Here is an 18,399-nt window from a genome sequence, read left to right as displayed (position 1 = left end):
TGCCTCTTTGTCCCAGTTTCTCTCTCTCTCTCTCTCAATTAAATTCAAGGGCTTTATTGGCATGGGAAACATGTGTTAACACTGCCAAAGCAAGTGAGGTAGATAATATATAAAGTGAATATATAAAGTGAAATAAACAATACAAATTAAGTCTCTCTCTCTCTCTCTCTCTCTCTCTCTATTACTCTGAAATCTATCCTAGACTTCTAGTCATTGCGCTCACGCTAGTTAGCATTGGCTCGCAAAATGAACTTCCTTCATACTGGATGCAGAGAAAAATGGTATCCATGAGTTCATTTGACTCTGGGGAAGTAGATAAAGGGATCCATTGCCAAAATCCCAAAGTATTCCTTCAGACACAAATAGTCCAAACATATAATGTGCAATTTACTATATAGAGTCCATAGTTTCAGCTTAAAGCTGCAATATGTAACTTTTGGGTGACAGACCAAATGCACATAGAAAGGTGAGTTATAGATCTTCACATTAAAGTCTATGAAGTGGTAGATGTGTTCTATGTGCACTATTTCTATGCATCCTGTTTTTAAGTTCAGTTTTTTTTATCATTTACATTTCGTTTTTTATACCAGCTTTAAACAGCTAAAAATAAAATACTATATTTTGGGTTGTTGCAGCAGTTTACATGGTACAATGATTATCTACACTTGTTTTGTCACAGAAACTGAAATAAGGTGAAATATTAGGTGCAAAACACACTAAACAGAAAATAATCACCCATAACTCATAACTCATAACCCATAACACAAAGGTGAAAACAGGCTGCCTAAGTATGGTTCTCAATCAGGGACAACGATTGACGGCTGCCTCTGATTGAGAACCATACCAGGCCAAACACAGAAATACCAAATAATAGAAAAAAGAACATAGAGACTGCCCACCCAACTCACGCCCTGACCATACTAAAACAAAGACATCACAAAGGAACTAAGGTCAGAACGTAACAGTACCCCCCCCCCCCCCAAGGGGTCGGACTCCGGCCGCAAAACCTGAATCTATAGGGGAGGGTCTGGGTGGGTGTCTGTCCGTAGTGGCGGAACTGCCGCGGGACGTGGACCCCACTCCACCATAGTCTTTGCCCGCTTCTTTCCCCGCCTCATAGGCGCCTTTAGAGCGGCAACCCTCGCCGCCGACCACGGACTGGGGACCCTAGCAGCGAGCCCCGAATGGACGGCAGCGCCGGATTGAAGGGCGATTCCGGCAGCACCGGAGTGAAGGGGGGGGCTATGGCAGCTCCTGACTGGCGGGCGGCTCTGGCAGCTCCTGATCTGAGCTCAGGGCGGGCGGCTCTGCCAGCTCAGGCACCGGAGTGAAGGGGGGCTCTGCCAGCTCAGGACAGCTCCTGACTCAGGACAGACGGGCGGCTCCGCCAGCTCAGGACAGCTCCTGCCAGCTCAGGACGGGCGCTCCGCCAGCTCAGGACAGACGGGCGACTCCGCCAGCTCAGGACAGACGGGCGACTCCGCCAGCTCAGGACAGACGGGCGACTCCGCCAGCTCAGGACAGACGGGCGACTCCGCCAGCTCAGGACAGACGGGCGACTCCGCCAGCTCAGGACAGACGGGCGACTCCGCCACTCCGCCAGCTCAGGACAGACGGGCGCCAGCTCAGGACCGCCAGCTCAGGACAGACGGGCGACTCCGCCAGCTCAGGACAGACGGGCGACTCCGCCAGCTCAAGACAGACGGGCGACTCCGGCAGCTCAAGACAGACGGGCGACTCTGGCAGCTCAAGACAGACGGGCGACTCTGGCAGCTCAAGACAGGCAGCTGGCAGCTCAAGACAGACGGGCGACTCTGGCAGCTCAAGACAGACGGGCGACTCTGGCAGCTCAAGACAGGAGGGAGCACCTGGAGGAAGGAGACGTAGAGACAGCCTGGTACTTGGGGCTGCCACCGGAGGCCTGGTGCGTGGAGGAGGCACCGGATAGACCAGACCATGGAGGCGCACTGGAGGTCTCGAGCACCGAGCCTGCACAACCCTACCTGGCTGGATACGCCACGTCGCCAGGCCAGTGCGGCGAAGTGGAACAGACCGCACTGGGCTGTGCTGGTGAACCGGGGACACCGTGTGTAGGACTGGTGCCATGTACCCCGGCCCGAGGAGACGCACTGGAGACCAGATGCGCTGAGCCGGCTTCATGGCACCTGGTTTGATGCTCACTCTAGCCCGGCCGATACAAGGCACTGCGATGTAACGCACCGGGCTATGCCTGCGCACCGGGGACAACGCACGGCATAACATGGTGCCTGCCCGGTCCACCTCTCTCCACGGTAAGCAAGGGGAGTTGGCTCAGGTCTCCTACCTGACTTAGCCACACTCCCCGTGTGCCGCACCCCAATAAATGTTTGGGGCTACCTCTCAGGCTTCCTTGACCGCCGTGCCAACTCCAATCTCCGGGTATTCCTCCTCGCACTGTTCCAGAGAATCCCAGGCGGGCTCCGGCACTCTCCCTGGGTCGACCGACCACCTTTCTATCTCGTCCCATGTTGTCACCTTCTCCAGATAGCGCTGCTCCTTACCACGCTGCTTGGTCCTTTGGGGGTGGGTGATTCTGTAACGTTCGACGGTGGAAGAAGGTGAGGACCAAAGTGTAGCGTTGTACTTATTCATGTTATTTATTTAAACTGAACACTATCAAACAAAGAAACAAAAAGCACAACCGAAACAGCTCCGTCAGGTGCAAAACACACTAAACAGAAAATAATCACACACAACTCAAGGGTGTAAACAGGGACAACGATTGACGGCTGCCTCTGATTGAGAACCATACCAGGCTAAACAAAGAAATACCAAATCATAGAAAAAAGAACATAGACTGCCCACCCAACTCACGCCCTGACTATACTAAAACAAAGACGTCACAAAGGAACTAAGGTCAGAACGTGACAGCTCCGTCTGTCCCTTCTGCGGCGCCATTGTTTTGTGTCGCCTTCTGGGATCTGATCCATTGTCCTGGCTGGTGGATCAAACAGAGGATCCGCTTCGGGAAAGTCGTATTCCTGGTCGTAAATGTTGTTAAGTTGACGTTGCTCTTATATCCAAAAGTCCCACCAGGCTGTATGTAATAAGACTTAAGATTTCCTGGGGTAGCAGGGTAATAAATAATACATAAAAAAAATACTGCATAGTTGCCTAAGAACGCGAAGCAAGGCGGCCATCTCTGTCAGCGCCGGATACAATCATAGCCATCACTCTGGTTGTAATTCCGATAGTGTCCACAAGATGGCAGCAGTGTATGTGCAAAGTTTCAGATGATTAACTTGAAGTCCCCAGGTACATTAGGGCAAATCGTGAAGGAAACATTCGCATTCATATTCCATTTTTCTGCAAGAATATTGTCAAATCTGTATACTTGGACTGATTTTGCTTTCCAACTATTAGTAGCCATATTATATATGTTCAACATTTGCAAAACAACCAGTTTTCATGACTTCATAACTCTGAATATCCTCATAATGTCCAAAATGAAGGTTAGAAGCTACATGTTACGACTTATACATGGTTTCCGGATTCTCCAGGGAAGCCCAGCGCATTGACTATCTAGCTAGCTTTGTTTGACAAAGATACAGTCATTCAAGTGATGGCCGCCCGTGTCATCGGCGTGCCATGAAGGCATCGCTCTCTGACCAAATATGGAGTCCTATAGAATATACTATACCCCTAATGAATGAGTGAAGTCTTGTTACCTTCTAGTATCTCAGAGGAATAGATATGAACATGATTTGAATCTTTGAAACAATGTTTAGGTTGAGATTTTCAGATTCCTTTATTTGCAAATTGAACGAGTGGAAATACAAAATCAATCGTGCATGCTATATGGACCTTTTTAGAATATGAAAAATGAGTTTATCTAACAAAACGACACTTCATGTTATCTCTGGGACCCATTGGATGATAAATCAGAGCAGGATTTCAGAAAGTAAGTACACATTTCACCTTCAGAGGTGAATTTATCAAACCTATTGCAGTGAAAAAACTGTTTTGTTGTTAGGAGCTCTCCTCAAACAATAGCATGGCATTTTTATTCCCACGGTAATAGGTACTGTAAATTGGACAGTGCAGTTATATTACCAAGAATGTAAGCTTTCAGACGATTTAAGACACTTCTATGTACAGACATTTGTTGTTACTCTAAAATCTGCGATCTTGACATAACGCGCTGAATGATTTACAACTGTCCCGTTGACGGAATGCCGATCCTTAATTAAGCATGATGCTACAAGCTTGGCACAGCAGATAATTTTGTTTTTCATGGTCTGGGAGTCCTTTAGGTGCTTTTTGGCAAACTCCAAGTGGCCTGTCATGTGCCTTTCACTGAGGAGTGGCATCCGTCTGGCCACTCTACCATAAAGCCCTGATTGGTGGAGTGCTGCAGAATGGTTGTCCTTCTGGAAGGTTCTCTATTCTCAAAATGATGGCGGCCACTGTTTTCTTGAGGACCTTACTTTAAGGAGCAGTTCTCTCTTTGTGGGTCTAACTCCAAGAAGTTCTGGAAAGCGGTTAAAGACCTGGAGAATAAACCTCCTCCGCACAGCTGCCCATGTCCCTTAATGTTGATGATGTGGTTGTTACTGACGAGAAGCACATGGCTGAGCACTTTAATCACCACTTCATTAAGTCAGGATTCCTATTTGACTCAGCCATGCCTCCTTGCCCGTCCAACATTTCCTCATCTCCAACCCCTTCTAATGCGACTAGCCCCGATGCTTCTCCAACTTTTTCCCCTGCCCACAACAAAGTTTCTCCCTGCAGGTGGTCACTTGACCCCACAAAAACATCTGGATCAGATGGTTTAGACCCTTTATTCTTTAACCTGTCTGGCCCACCCGGGACGCAACCGCACCCCCTGCCAACAATAAATGCAAATGCGCTACGCCAAATGCTAATAGCACTCGTTAAAACTCAAACGTTCATTAAAATTCACATGCAGTGTAGTCAATTCAAGCTACACTCGTTGTGAATCAAGACAACGAGTCAGATTTGTAAAATGCTTTTCGGCGACAGCATGAGTAGCTATTATCTGATAGCAGGCAACACGCCGAAATACCAGAAGGGACATAAACAAAGGAATTAGCGTAGCCGGCGCTACACAAAACGCAGAAATAAAATATAAAACATTCATTACCTTTGACGAGATTCTATGTTGGCACTCCTATATGTCCCATAAACATCACAATTGGGTCTTTTTTTTCGATTAAATCGGTCCTTGTGTACCCAAAATGTCAATTTATGAACACCGTCAGATCTAGTAAAAACACATTTTTTAAACGCGACGTTATTTTTTTAAATTAAAAAAGTTGCCTATAAACTTTGACAAAACATTTCAAACTACTTCTGTAATCCAACGTTAGGTATTACTAAACGTTAATAAGCGATCAAATTGATCACGGAGCGATCTGTATTCAATAAGCACGAGTTTGGGTAACGTAACTAACTTTTCCGGTTCCATTGTTTACAGCTGTGGACTTGACAACCGGATGTGGCTATTACTCAGATGACCAAGGATTTAGTTGAATCGAAATCACAACACTGGCGACATCGTGTGGAAGCTGTAGGAACTGTAATCTCACCCTTAATTATTTTTCCTTCCAATAGACAATACATGGGCTGGCGGATTGATTTTTTCTTCGTCGATTTAGTGGCCAGGTTTTCTGGCGATTTTGACCACGGAACTCGTTCTCTTATAGTCACAGACACCATTGAACCAGTTCTAGAAACTTCAGAGTGTTTTCTATGCACACATACTACTCATATGCATATACTATATTCCTGGCATGAGTAGCAGGACGTTGAAATGTTGCGAGATTTTTAACAGAATGTTGAAAAAAGTAGCCCGATCTCTAAGAGGTTTTAAGGTTGCTGCCCCTCTCATCTCCAAGCCTATCTTCATGTCTCTCCTTTCTGGGGAGGTTCCAATTTCTTGGAAGGCAGCCACAGTTCGTCCTTTATTTAAAGTGGAAGATTAAGCTGATCCTAACTGTTATAGGCCTTCTATTTGGCCCTGTTTATCAGAAGTGTTGGAAAAACTTGTCAATAATCAACCGACTGGCTTTCTTGATGTCTATGTTATTCTCTCTGGTATGCAATCTGGTTTCCGCTCAGGTTATAGATGTGTCACTGCAACCTTAAAGGTCCTCAATGACGTTACCATTGCCCTTGATTCTAATCAATGTAGTGCTGCTATTTTTATTGACTTGGCCAAAGCTTCTGATTTGGTGGACCATTCCATTCTTGTGGGCCAGCTAAGTAGTATTGGTGTCTGAGTGGTCTTTGGCCTTGTTTGCTAACTATTTCTATCAAAGAGTGCAGTGTATGAAGTCAGAACATCTGCTGTCTCAGCCACTGCCTGTCGGCAAAGGGAGTACCCCAAGGCTCAATCCTAGGCCCCACGCTCTTCTCAATTTACATCAACAGCATAGCTCAGGCAGTAGGAAGCTCTCTCATCCATTTATATGCAGATGATAGTCTTATACCCAGCTGGCTCCTCATCGGATTTTGTGTTAAACTCTCTTTCTTAGTATCCAACAAGCTTTCTCTACCCTTTATCTTGTTCTGAACACCTCCAAAACAAAGGTCATGTGGTTTGGTAAGAAGAATGCCCCTCTCCCCACAGATGTGATTAATTCCTCTAAGGGTTTAGAGCTTGAGGTAGTCACCTCATACAAGTACTTGTGAGTATGGCTAGACGGTACATTGTCCTTCTCTCAGCACATATTAAAGCTGCAGGCTAAAGTTAAATCTAGACTTGGATTCCTCTATTGTAATCGCTCCTCTTTCACCCCAGCTGCCAAAATAACCCTAACTCAGATGACCATCCTACCCATGGTAGATTACGGAGACATAATTTATATGTAAAGGGTGAGGGTGCTCTCGAGCGGCTAAATGTTATTTACAATTCGGCCATCAGATTTTCCACCAACACTCCTTCTAGGACACATCACTGCAATCTATACTCCTCTGTATACACGTTGCAAGACCCACTGGTTGATGCTTACTAATAAACCCCTCTTAGACCTCACTCCCCCTATCTGAGATATTTACTGCAGCCCTCATCCTTCCCATACACCTGTTCTGCCAGTCACATTCTATTAAAGGTCCCCAAACACACACATCCCTGGTTAGCTCATCTTTTCAGTTCGCTGCAGCTTGCGACTGGAATGAGCAGCAACAAAAACTCAAACTGGACAGTTTTATCTCAATCTTTTCATTCAAAGACTCAGCCATGGACACTCTTACTAACATTTGTGGCTGCTTTGCATTATGTATTGTTATCTCTACCTTCTTGCCCTTTGTGCTGTTATCTGTGCTCAATAATGCTTGTACCATGTTTTGCACTGCTACCATGTTGTACTGCTGCCATGTTGTGTTGTCATGTGTTGCTGCCTTGCTATGTTGTTGTCTTAGCTCTATCTTTATGTAGTCTTGTGTTGTCTCTCTTGTCATGATGTGTGTTTTGTCCTATATTTTAAATTTTATTTATATATACAACCATTCAAAAGTCTGAGGTCACTTAGAAATGGCCTTGTTTTCGAAAGAAAAGCACATTTTTTGTCCATTAAAATAACACCAAATTGATCCGAAATACAGTGTAGACATTGTTAATGTTGTAAATGATTATTATAGCTGGAAACGGCTGATTTCTATGGAATATCTACATATGTGTACAGAGTCCCATTATCAGCAACCATCACTCCTGTGTTCCAAAGGCATGTTGTGTTAGCTAATCCAAGTTTCTCATTTTAAAAGGCTAATTGATCATTAGAAATTCATTTTGCATTTATATTAGCACAGCTGAAAACTGTTGTTCTGCTTAAAGAAGCAATAAAACTGTCTTTCTTTAGACTAGTTGAGTATTTGGAGCATCAGCACCTGTGGGTTCGATTACAGGCTCAAAATGGCCAGAAACAAAAAACTTTCTTCTGATACTCGTCAGTCTATTCTTGTTCTGAGAAATGACGGTGTGAGACATTGCCAATAAACTGAAGATCTCATACAACGCTGTGTACTACTCCCTTCACAGAACAGCGTAAACTGGGTCTAACCAGAATAGAAAGAGGAGTGGGAGGCCCCAGTGCACAACTGAGCAAGAGGACAATGAGGTATCTGTTTTTCTAAAAATCTGTTTTCACTTTGTCATTATGGGGTATTGTGTATAGATTGCTGAGGATTGTTTTTTACTTAATCCATTTTAGAATAGTCTGTAATGTAACAAAATGTGGAAAAAAAATATAATTAGAATAGACATTCTATTTCCATGATTCCAACAGTGAACCCATGTGTTTTCCTCTAAATTGTAAGTCAAATTGCAACATTTGGTTAAAAATAAGGCCCAGATTGCTTGCACATATTGTGCAGCCCTATGTGGCAGTGTGGAAATTAATGAAAAGTATGACTTTTTTGGGGTTGAAGTTGAATTGAACAGTATAAAACAATCAGAATGGAGAAAGACCCATTGAAATCACTTAGAATGTATGTGTTGCTACCCTAGGGTCACGCACTGCTCATAAAGCAAATGTACAACTTTTTATTATTAAAAAACATAAAATATCGTCATACTGTAAATTTTGGGGAAAATACTGTCATATAATATTTTGGCCATATCGCCCAGCCCTAATAGCATGTATAAGGAAGCAACTGAATAATTAACAGATGTATCATATTCTAGAAAGAAGATTAGCAAACTAGATGGTCATTGTTTGACAGTAATTTTCATTTTGTTCTTGAATGCTTCCATTTGAAATCAGGACAAAGAAAAACCATGATATTGGGGATTTTCACGAAATGTAATCCAGAGAAGGGTCCTTTGGAGGAAGGATTGTTGACATATACACTAAGTGTACAATATATTATCCATGACACAGACTGACCAGGTGAATCCAAGAGAAAGCTATGATCCCTTATTGATGCCACTTGTTAAATCCACTTAAATCAGTGTCGATGAAGGGTAGGAGACAGGTTAAAGAAGGATTTATAAAGCCTTGAGACAATTGAGACATTAATTGTGTATGTGTGCCATTCAGAGGGTGAACGGCCAAGACACAATATTTAAATGCCTTTGAACGGGGTATGGTAGTAGGTGCCAGGTGCACCGGTTTGTGTCAAGAACTGCAACGCTGCTGTGTTTTTCATGCTCAACAGTTTCCCTTGTGTATCAAGAAGTGTCCACCACCCAAACGATATCCAGCCAAAGTGACACAACTGTTGGAAACATTGGCGTCAACATGGGCCAGCATCCCATTAATGTGTATGTAGTCTTTAGCACTAAACAACTCTATCAAAACATGTCTCAAGAGTGCTACAGCAAAATATTTTAGTACATCAAATAACACTAAAATTTTAGCACTTTCATGCTCAAAAATGTGATATTTTTGTTATAGATGTTTCTATAAGCCAAAATATGAATTTATCTGTAGTGGGGATTTAGAGCATCTAGACCAGGCCTGGTCTAAGGGATGGCTTACTCTGGTGATTCCTTCAATATTTTTGTAAATACAAGACTGCTCTGAAACAGAGACCTTGGTCTCAGCATGACTCTGTTTTAAAATAAAGGTTCAATTAAAAACAGCTGCACTGTTTTAAATAGACCACCCTGCCAGTAAAAAACAATCAACAATCACCAGGGTTGGTCAGCATACAACTTTGTCTGAAAGTCACAGACAGATTGAGTATTTCACTGCGGAGACTATACAGTACTACTAACATCTCTAATTGTACTTCACAATATTGAGTATGTTTACATGCAGAATAATATTTAGATGTTAAACTGATTGTAGCAGTAGGCCCAGTATTGAAATAGTCATGTTAACACCTTACCTTGCTTATCTTAATTGGCATAAGGTTCAAATTGAAGTAAGCATAAGCCGATTAAAAAATCTAGTTTTCTAAGCAATCTTTGAAATTATTAGGACATGTAAACAGCTTAATTGGCATTCCAGCTGTGTATTTGATCTACACATATGCCAGCACCGTTGGCAAAGCCTCCCTTTTATGAGTGAAGTGATTTCGGAAAAACTGAAAGCATGCATCTTAGAAATAGTTTTCACATACAAACCTTATATGTCCCAACTCCGAATCAAAAATGTTTCGCAAAAATAACATGGTCACTGTGGTAGAATTTTTATTTTGATTGCCGATGTTCTGCATTCATCAAAAGTCCCATCAGGTAGCCTGATTTTTCTTATATTAATCTGACAATTCACAATAATCATGTTATTATGTGTTTGCTCTTTGTTTCTTTGAAGAGTTCATGAGTAAAAGGACCACCAAGTTAAGGAGTAAAAGCACTACCAACTTTACCCATTTCATGTAAAAACAATAATTAAAACTGCTATTGGGTAAACTATAGCTACTTTAATATAACGTTGAATCTCCCTTTCTCTTAAAATCAATGTATGAAGATGATTTGACGTTCAATTATTTGTTCACAGTTATTGTCCATGGATGCCGGTTACACTATAATACGACCATTGTGCCAGTGCTAGATCACACCCAGTCCCCAGTCAGTTCTCAGGATAACACATCCTGTTCAATATCGGTTCATTAGTTATTCATTAGGACCAGGGAAAACACTGTAGAAAATATTAGTCTCTAGGGTCCCTTTGAGAGAATAGTGGAGTGAACTTGTAACAATAGGTCTTAAATGTTAACAATAATGCAATAACGTCAGACTTACGTAGGACAAATCTTTTAACAATAACTTGTACAATGGAATCCAGAAATATATTATAAGCTACAACTGGTAAATATTATTCAACTGCATAATGCAAACTGCTGAGCCAATTTTCTGATCTTAAAGCAGACTGTTATCCTTGTTCAACTTCAAAACACATACTATGAATGGTCAACAACAACCATAAACCATCCCCTCTGGACAGGATATTGACAAAGTCAAAGGTGTTAGTATTAGGCTATACAGTATAAGGCTAATCTATGGTGTGAATTCTCTGCCTCGCAAAAATAGGCACTCATTCTGCTAACCAGTTAATCATATACTCTGTGAAGCCATGGGGTGGAGAAGTAGAGGGGTAGGAAATGGGGAATAGGTGATATCATTATCCACTCGAGTAATCCCCACCACTTTCATATTTCTACCATTTTAACAAAATAATATAGGCTAAGTGTGAGCAGTCAACTAATTGAGTTATGTGGTATATGCTAAACTCAATATCAGCACTCTTTAGTAGCAGTACCAGAGTGCAGAAGGCTCAGGTTACATGGGCTATAGACAGTAAAAATCTTTATATTTCTTAAAATAACATGGTCTCTGTGGTAGAAAGTTTATTTCTATTTCCCCATCAAGTAGCCTATTTCAGATGTGTCCATGTAAACAGGATTATTAGGTCAATTGCTGTTCTTGCAACGGATGTAAACATTAAAATCAAACTATCAAATTAATCTGACTATTCACAGCAATCGTATTATTGTGTGCATGTAACTACTCATTCTAACGAAATATGCGCTATGTAAACAACATGGACCTTTACAATCAATCATAATACAATAACAAAATGTGCCTTATGCCTAATTCACATTATATCTGAGCAGTCCGTTGCATGGCGCCGGATGTCATTAATTTCAAGGGGGACCGTCGCAACGGAGTCGTATCGCAATGTTTCAGTTGAAGGCTCTGTTGAGAAATGGATGCCACATACATATCATTTTTTTACAAACTTTGAGTTGTCTTTAGTGCAGCTAGAGTCCGTCAAAAGAACAGGAATTACCAAACCACAGAACAAGATGAAAATTAGGTTTTCGGTGATGGTTTTATCGAATAAGTAGCAATGTGTAAACAATTACCCATTCCTATAAGTGAACACTAAATTAATAGTAATGTTAAATAATATACTTTGGCTGTTAAGCAAATTACAGTGCATTCGGAAAGTATTCAGACCCCTTGACTTTTTCCACATTTTGATACGTTATAGCCTTATTCTAAATAGCTTATGAAAAAAATCAGCATCAATCTCCACACAATATCCCACAATGACAAAGCAAAGATAGGCTTTGAGAAATGTTACACATTTCATAAAAATTAAAAACTGAAATATCACATTTACATAAGTATCCAGACCCTTTACTCGGTACTTTCTTGAAGCACCTTTGGCAGCAATTACAGCCTTGAGACTTTTTGGATATGACGCTCCAAGCTTGGTACACCTGTATTTGGGGAGTTTCTCCCAGTCCTCTCCACAGATCCTCTCAAGCTCTGTTAGGTTGGATGGAGAGTGTCTCTGCACAGCTATATTCAGGTCTCTCCAGAGATGTTGGATCGGGTTCAAGTCCGGGCTCTGGCTGGCCACTCAAGGACATTCAGAGACTTGTCCTGAAGCCACTCCTGCATTGTCTTGGCTATGTGCTTAGGGTCGTTGTCCTGTTGGAAGGTGAACCTTCGCCCCCAGTCTGAGGTCCTGAACTCTCTGGAGCAGGTTTTCATCAGGGATCTCTCTGTACTTGGCTCTGTTTATCTTTCCTTCAAAACTGACTAGTCTCCCAGTCCCCGCCACTGAAAATCATCCCCACATCATGATGCTGCCAACACCATGCTTCCCCATAGGGATGATGCCAGGTTTCCTCCAGATGTGAGGCTTGTCATTCAAACCAAATAGTTCAATCTTGGTTTCATCAGACAAGATAATCATGTTTCTTATGGTCTGAGTCCATTAGGTGCCTTTTAGCAAACTCCAAGCAGACTGTCATATGCCTTTTACTGAGGAGTGGCTTCTGTCTGGCCACTCTACCATAAAGGCCTGATTGATGGAGTGCTGCAGAGATGGTTGTCCATCTGGAAGGTTCTCCCATCTCCACAGAGGAACTCTGGAGCTCTCTCAGAGTGACCATCAGGTTATTGATCATTACTCTGACCAAGGCTTGTGGTTCCAAACTTCTTCCATTTAAGAATGATGGACCACTGTGTTCTTGGGGACCTTCAATGCTGCATTTTTGTAGTACTCTTCCCCAGATCTGTTCCTCGACACAATTCTCTCACAGAGCTCACGGACAATTCCTTTGACCTCATGGCTTGGTTTTTGTTCTGACAAGCACTGTCAACTGTGGGACCTTATATAGACAGATGTGTGCCTTTCCAAATCATGTCCAATCAATTGAATTTACCACAGGTGGACTCCAATCAAGTTGTAGAAACATCTCAAGGATGATCAATGGAAACAGCATGCACCTGAGCACAATTTAAAGTCTCATAGCAAAGGGTCTGAATACTGTTTTTATTTGTATTAAGTTTGCAAAACATTCTACAAACCTGTTTTCGCTTTGTCATTATGGGGTATTGTGTATGTAGGTTGTTTTTTGAATCCATTTTAGAATAAGGCTGAAACGTAACAAAATATGGAAAAAGTCAAATGGTCTGAATACTTTCCGAATGCACTGTATATTATATGACTGTTGTCTGACGTTTTACTTTTTGGTAATGGTGATGACGTTTGTTTTTAATGATAATTATTAGGTGGCAGTCGCTAGCTACAGTATCTTCAACATAGCTTATAGATTTTAGCTACCTAGCCACTCTGTAGGCTAGTGTGACTTGGCAGAAAGTTAGAGAAAGAAGTTGAGGAAAATGTAACTAAGTGAAACATGTTTTATTATTACTTGAAACAACTTCTTGTGACTCCCCATCCCGGATCGTAATCATCGCCTGACACTAATTAGCATAACGCAACGGACATAAATATCCCTAGAAAATATTCCTATTCATGAAAATCACAAATTAAATATATTGAGACACAGCTTAGCACAGCTTTTCAAAATATGCTTTACAGCCAAAACTAGACAAGCATTTGTGTAGGTTTATCGATAGCCTAGCATAGCATTATGCCTTCCTAGCAGCAGGTAACCTTGTCACAAATCAGAAAAGCAATCAAATTAAATTGTTTACCTTTGATGAACTTCGGATGTTTTCACTCACGAGACTCCCAGGTAGATAGCCAAAGTTCATTTTTTCCCAAAATATTATTTTTGTAGGCGAAATAGCTCCGCTTGTTCTTCACGTTTGGCTGAGAAATCGACCGGAAATTGCAGTCACGAAAACGGCGAAAAATATTCCAAATTAGCTCCATAATATGGACAGAAAAATGGCAAACGTTGTTTAGAATCAATCCTCAAGGTGTTCACTGACTCAACTCCAGCCACTTTAATAATGGGAATTGATGGGAAATTATGTAAAATATATCACCACCCTCTTTAAACAATGCTACCTAATATAATGTTTACATACCCTACATTATTCATCTCATATGTATACGTATATACTGTACTCTATATCATCTACTGCATCCTTATGTAATACATGTATCACTAGCCACTTTAACTATGCCACTTTGTTTACATACTCATCTCATATGTATATACTGTACTCGATACCATCTACTGTATCTTGCCTATGCTGCTCTGCACCATCACTCATTCATATCTTTATGTACATATTCTTTATCCCCTTACACTGTGTATAAGAAATTAGTTTTGGAATTGTTAGTTAGATTACTTGTTGGTTATTACTGCATTGTCGGAACTAGAAGCACAAGCATTTCGCTACACTCACATTAACATCTGCTAACCATGTGTATATGACAAATACAATTTGATTTGATTTGATAATATATCTGTCGGGACAATTCGTTTTTCAGTAGGACCAATTGGAGTAATGGCTACATCTGTATTTTAGGCGAGAATCTCTCTCGGGGCCACCATGTGACCACTTACACAACGTGGCCGCCTACGGCTATTCTTCAACAGAAATACGTAAAACTACGTCACAATGCTGTAGACACGTTGGGGAATACGTAGAAAGCGTAAGCTCGTTGATGGCTCATTCACAGCTGAATAGGGACTCATTGGAACGCAGCGCTTTCAAAACCTGGGGCACTTCCGGATTGGATTTTTCTCAGGCTTTCGCCTGCAACATCAGTTCTGTTATACTCACAGACAATATCTTAACCGTTTTGGAAACGTTAGAGTGTTTTCTATCCAAAGCTGTCAATTATATGCATATTCTAGCATCTTGTCCTGACAAAATATCCTGTTCAAAACGGGAACGTTTTTCCGCCAAAAATGAAAATACTGCCCCTGGAGTCGCAACAGGTTTTAAATGAAAAGGTTTAATTTTGCAATCTCCCAAACCAAATGTGATCACTGACGAGAGACTAGGCTCTCCTCCATCATGTTCTGCATTGTGAGGCTTAGTCCCATGTGGCTAAGTTGGTAGATCATGGCACTTGCAATGCTAGGGTTATGGGTTCGATTCCCACAGGGGGACCAGTGCAAACAATAATGAAAATGTATGCACTCAATACTGTATGTTGCTCTGCATAAGAGTGTCTGCTAAATTACTAAGTCGTCAATCTTATGCTCTCCGTAGTGGAACAAAATTGTATGAAGATGACGTACGGTGTAATGAAATAAGTCACAATGTGTACAGTGCTTGTCCCTAGTGATGTCCGTCCGACAGCCTTGGTTCTATAGTGGATGTTTTTAGGGCAGCTGTGTTCTTGTGGATCCAGGCTGCGTTCAGTACAAAAAATCAGAATGCAACATTCAATTAAAACGGAAATAGTGCTGTTCTGAACGCCTAGTTGAAAAATGGTGAGGGGTTGGGTTGCGGGTTGGGGGACACTGTCAGAATGGGCATTGCCTTTTAAATACATCACTCATCGCTTCAAGCCACACCCCGCCACAAGAAAGGGAAAGGGGTACCTAGTCAGTTGCACAACGGAATCCATTCAATCTAAATGTGCCTTCTGCATTTAACCCAACCCCTCTAAATCAGAGAGGTGCGGGGGGCTGCCTTAATCGACGTCATCAGTGCCCGGGGGCAGTTGTTGTTGGGGGTTGACTGTCTGGCTCAAGGGCAGAAAGGCAGACTTTTCCACCTTGCCGACTCGGGGATTCGAACCAGGCCTACCAAAACCTGATTATGACAATACTTTTTGGGGGGTTCAAGGTTATTGTCAATAATTGTCGTTAAACTATTATACGATAGTCTATAATATAAGATATACATAAAAAAATAACATTCCCTCTAGACAGGATATCGACTAACTCAAGGAGTTAGTCATAGACTATACAGTATAAAGCTAATAATCTATGGTGTGAATTATCTGCCTCGCATAATAAATAGGCACTCATACAGTTAACCAGGTATTCATATGGCCTGTGAAGCCATTTCACAACTACTTTTCTCCTATTTTCTTTTTGAGAAGAGGGGTAGGAGATGCGGGAATAGGTGATATAATTATCCAAACTTGAGAAATCCCCACAACTTTTCATATTTCTTGCCTTTAAACAAAATAATAAAGCCTAGACAATGTGTGGGCATAAAACTAATTGAGATATGTGGTGCTTGCCTAACTCAATATTAACACTCTTCAGTAGCAGTACCAGCTAGTGCAGGGGGCTCAGGTTACATGGGCTATAGACAGGCGAAAGTTAAAATGTTTATCTATATCGCTTACCGGCAACAATGTGTAGGCTAATTTACAGTAAAACCCAAATACAGTCACAGATAATGTTACGAAATTTGCCCTATGTAAACAACATTGACCGTTACCATCAGTACAATAACAAAATATTCCTTACCCTTGCTGTTCGTCCGCCTATAGGTACTGTTTTTTTAGTGTAACGGCAGCGATCATGTCATTGTGGACCAGTGCTGCGTTCAGTAGGCTACGAAAAATCGGGGTGCAACGTTCAACTTAACGGAAACGGTGCTGTTCTTTATGACCAGTTGAAAACCGGGGAGGGGTTGGGGAACGCTTTCGGAATGGCTGCTTCCCATTAAATGCGTCACTAATTGCTTCAAGCCACACCCCGCCACACCCATCAAACCAAGCAAATGTTGACCTGTCGAAAGTCTGTTCAAGAACGTTGTGAAGATCGTTTTTGGGAAACATGTCTTCCATTATAAACAACCACGCAATATAGCAAACGTTTAATCTAACTGAACGCACCAGTGGTGTGTCCTCGGCTTTTGTGAGCTAGCTAGTTCAATGCAAATTGAAAATTGCTTGTGGGGTAGACTGTTGTATTATCTGGAAGACCATCTCAGATTTGTTCCAGAAAAGGAAGGACTACCCTTGATTGGTTCCAGTTAGAAAGAATCAAAGCTTTGGCAATGAAGGAAGTGATGTCAATGGTCAAAGCTGTGCACAGACCTTTTGGGGGGCAAGTTCTCAAACAAAAAAAAGGTCACTGAGAAATTATTATTTTAAATTAAGAGGGGAAAGCAGCATGAGTTAAGTATTTAACAAAAACTTTTTTGAACTGCAATAAATGCTGCACTTATTATTAACAACGACCCAACACAATTCCAGTCAAAATAAAATATTGTAAAAAATACTGTAGCTATCCATTATACACTGTAAAAATAGAAGGTCTTAAAACACCATGATTGTGTATTGAAAGTGTCGCGATACGAAACCTTCAGCCCCGCCTCTTGGCCGGCAGCGGGGTGCTAGAGGTGGTTAGCGTCCCGTTCCCTGGATTGGACAGGGCACTATAGGTACTTCAGGTTATCTCGGTATAACCAGGACCGCTCGCGTAGCCCTGCCTCATCTTTCTATATCGAAGCGTTGTCCGCGTAGAGAGGTCTTTTGCCTTGTCACTCTCAACGGTCTAGCTCTAGCTGGGATGTGTGAACCCCACCTTTATCCTCTAGACTCTTTGTTTCACCACTAATTGGTCCTTGAGTTATTATTAAGCACTAGTCCTACCAGTCTCTATATCATTTCCCTGTGGTTGAGTGTTTCCCCTCTGTGATGTATCTAGTTTAAAGTGTGAAGACCTTTAGTCAACTTAGTCTCACTACTCTGCCCGTCGGCTATGTATCGCTTGGAAAATAAAACTTAGATAGATCGATAAGACAATTAAATGAATCACTACTGGACACACCTTCCTCTTTGTCTTTTAATAGTAACTCATTCTGTCATAGAGCATTGATCCCCGTTTCCAGTGTCCCGGTAGCGGGGAGTGTCAGAGTTGTTATCGCCCGTGCCGTTAACTGTCTTTGAGAGAACCTTTTGCATGAGACAAAATAAGACTACCGTTTATTTTTGAAAACACTCTGTTTTTTGTCTTTTACAATCAAACACACTTCAAAATACACAATTTGTTACTCGGTCACACACAGCGTTAATCAAAAACATGCAATTGACTTAATGCTCTTATAAAATGCCTGGTACAATGATAACACTTATCTCTATATTAAATACTTATAATAGTTATTTAATTACCTTTGAGAGATGACGAGGAGACCCACAAGATCAGGAGCAGAGTTTCAATCGGTCAGAGTTCTTTTAGAATTTAGTTAGTAGTGACTCCCCTCTACTGGCTGAGAGGTTGACTTGGAGTCGGTGCTTTACTAAATTGAGAGAT

At 41.8% G+C, this 18,399-nt stretch overlaps 1 protein-coding gene across 1 annotated transcript in view; it reads right to left on the bottom strand.

The window, feature by feature from the left end:
• The window catches only part of LOC135513052 (volume-regulated anion channel subunit LRRC8C-like), a 41,999-nt gene extending 25,252 nt beyond the window's left edge, over nucleotides 1–16,747 (bottom strand). The window contains exon 1 of the mRNA XM_064935708.1: nucleotides 16,606–16,747. The gene's annotated coding sequence lies outside the window, so the exon portion shown is untranslated. The remainder of the gene's footprint in view (nucleotides 1–16,605) is intronic.
• Between the last annotated feature and the right edge of the window lie 1,652 nt (nucleotides 16,748–18,399).

The sequence above is a fragment of the Oncorhynchus masou genome, chromosome 24 (genome assembly GCF_036934945.1).
Source record: "Oncorhynchus masou masou isolate Uvic2021 chromosome 24, UVic_Omas_1.1, whole genome shotgun sequence".
Classification (NCBI taxonomy): domain Eukaryota; kingdom Metazoa; phylum Chordata; class Actinopteri; order Salmoniformes; family Salmonidae; genus Oncorhynchus; species Oncorhynchus masou.
Note: the sequence above shows the minus strand (reverse complement) of the source record. Positions and strands in the feature narration are given on the sequence as shown.